Raw genomic sequence first — 3,362 nt, forward strand, 5'->3', positions numbered from 1 at the left:
AACTGATAACACTTCATTTGGATCTAAACCAAACATTTTTCGTGTTGAGCTTGTGTGTTTCCTTCTATATTTTCATCTTACAACACATGCATAAATTGATACTAGGGTGTGATCTCTGTTAGTATTCATTTAGCAGGCTTAGTCTTTAGTGATAGATCTGATTAGCTATCTTGGGTTATTGGACTCACTAATCCACCGGCCCCTCATTCCACCCTGTGGTTGCAAGATCAACACCACGTTAAATAGGGGAGGGGTCTACAGAACATAAGCGTTAAATGCTCCACTGGGCAACCCTTTTGTGCTTTTTAGAATTCACTAATTTCTGAGTTGTGGACTCGTTTTGGCTTGTGTGAGGGGTTAAATTTTCCACATCTTTGGACTCACCTCACATTAGTTAAAGTGTTAAGTGTACCACTTTTGTGCTTTTTGATTTCTTTTAGATAGATTTGCTTTCAGGAATTAACATCTGTACACACATAGTAATTAAGCCCCCATGAACACTATTCGTGGATCTTAAGGGAGTGGGTTCCTAGTGAAACTCCTCTCTAAGATAGATTCCTTATGGGTGGGGAGGATACTTTGAGCATCTCGTAGATAGATGAATCTTTGACTTGTTGATTAAGGCATCCTTTCTTCGGAGAGGTTGATAGATCACAAGAAGATGATATCATAGATCTTTAAGAGATAATCTTAGTTTAGCATGTCAGATTAATCTATTTGTTTTGATTGGGCTAAAGGTGAAAAGGTGTCAAAACCTTGAATCTGGAAGCTAAGTCCCCTTGTGGTACACTATTGTGAGTCAGTCACCTTTAGAGAGGGTTAACCGTAGCAAACAATCCCTCTACAGGGAAAACTACGTTGACGAAACCTCAAGCGGTAATAGCCATTTTTGCCATGGTAGTGACAACCGCTATTTAAATCTCCTTGTGGAAGAAATCTCCATGGGTGTGGTTCATTGTGGGTTGTCAAATCTCCCTAGCAGCTCTTGAAGATTAAGTTCTCAGACTGTGTCAAAACCTCGATGCGCCGGGATTGGAGGTCACCCCTGTGAGTCATAAAAGTTGCAAAGTCAAACCATTACTAAATACCTTAGAGAAGTCAACTTTTATTTTCTAGGAATGTGTGCAATGATTGCAAAACTCTTTGAAAATGTACACAAATAGCTCTCTTAAGGATTAGCACAAACTAAGTCACTTTATTGTTCATGTGCAAGGTTGCTTTTTCCCTTGCTCATTGTTTTCAGACATGCTTGAAATCACTTGCTTGCTGTTCTACATGCCTGTTTATCTGCCTGGTTATTGGATCGATCAAAAATTTTGTCAAAATCAGTCGCTGTTGTGAAACTGTTCTATCCTTTCATGTGAAATCTTTTGGTCTCGCGCGAAATCATTTGGCTCTCGCATGAAATCATTTTTCTCTCGCGCGAAGCCATTTTGCCCTCGCGCGAAATTAAAGTTCTATTGCACATCTTTGTGCAACCAGAAAACATTCTTGTGCAAAATTAAAAACTGTTACTGATCTTTGTGCGAGACAAAAACATCTTTGCGTGGCACATAAAACTTCTTCGCACTGCCTGTAAAAGTTTTTCGCGCGAGACTTTGTATCAGCATTAAAAATTTGGGTCTGTTCTAGCTATCTGCGGCCTGCACACTATCCTTTTCTGTGTTCATTCATTGATCTCTGTTTGCAAGCAGTCCTGGAATAGTGAGACTTCGCTTAACTGAAACTTGTGTCTTATACCTTGACTAGTCTCGTCTCATACGTAATCTTGGTCCTCATCTTAATGCTTGTCATACTTTGTGGCACAGTGGTCATAATCTCTGGCTATTCTAGCCTTTAAATCAGACCATTTGTGCCTTAGTGAACATCATTCTTGCTACTATCTTGTCCTTTTTGAGACTCATTTTTAGTATAGTCCTTATCCAGGTTTTAGCTTCTTGTCCTTGCCTATGACTATCACAACCAGAAGCAGCAACGTGTTTTGTCCTGATAACATTAGATGTGGTTGTGCTAGGGGTTTTAATTGCGGAAGAGGTAGCTTACCTTTTTCTACGCAATCTATATCTAGTTTCACTAGTGAGGCATCTTTACGGTCTTCCTCACTTGCAAAGTCATCTCAAGATCAACGAACATTTTCCAATTTGCAACAAAGTAGGAATCCTTTTTACCAAAAGGATACTAAGACAGGTAGGAGTCCTGCATTCTCAAACACAATGTATGATCCTTTCTCCATGGACCCTTTTGAAACACAACGTACAGAAACTAAACAAGTTCCTATAATGACTAATCGTGAACCTGAACAGGGTAGTCATAGTCGATATCAAGAACAACCCAGGGATGACAAGGAGAAAGAGAAAGAAAATGACACTGATGAAGAACAAGAAGACGTGGAAATCCTTCCTGAACACATAGCAAGATGTCGAAGAGACAAAAGCTTTCAGAAGGTCATGGGAATCCTACTCAACGAAGAGAAAGAAAAGTACTTTCTCAAACTTTCCCAAGAGGGAGCTAAACTACCCACACATTTCAATGTGGAGACCATTATCACACGCGAAGAAGAAACTGAGACCACTAAGCTCCAAAAACATCTAAAAATTATGCAAGACCAATTGGCTCAGATGATGCATGAGAAAGAGAAACCCAAAAAGACATACACATTGGATGCTCTTTGTTCATTTCCATTTGACAAAAGTATAAACATGCTGCCTTTCCCAAGAGGCATAGAACTACCCAAATATGATAAGTACTTTGGTACTACTGATACCCAAGATCACTTGCGGGAATTTGGTGCTTTGTCTATGGAGTTTATACATAATCAAATGTACCTCATGCGTTTATTCCCTAGAAGCCTAGGTGGTCAAGCTTTGGAGTGGTTCTCACATCTAACTCCTGGTATCAAGACGTTTGATGAAATTACTAATTCATTTGTTCAGCAATATTCTCATAACATTCAACATCCTGTAAACATTCGAGATCTATGCAACCTTAAACAGAAGGTTGGTGAGCCTTTTCTCACTTTCCTCCAATGGTGGAGACAACTTTATACCAAGTACTCCCGTAAAATCCTAGAAATGGAGAAGCTCGACATTTTCACTGATAACCTCTTACCTGATTTTGGGTATAGAGTCCAACTACAAGGTCCACGTACCTTTGAAGACATGATTACACAGGCTATCCGTATCGAAGAATTTATGGTCAAGAAAGGTGAGCTCACTCTTCAGAGAGACTCAAAACAAGGTTCCACTTCCAACAAGGATAAAACCAAACATGTCAACAAGAACTGAGAAATTGTACATGATGGGGTTGTTGATAATGTCACACCAAAACCTGCTAAAGCAACATTTAATCTCACAGACTGCTTC

Source organism: Cupressus sempervirens, chromosome 8 (assembly GCF_028749045.1).
Source record: "Cupressus sempervirens isolate cs-2001-9-10 chromosome 8, ASM2874904v1, whole genome shotgun sequence".
NCBI lineage: Eukaryota > Viridiplantae > Streptophyta > Pinopsida > Cupressales > Cupressaceae > Cupressus > Cupressus sempervirens.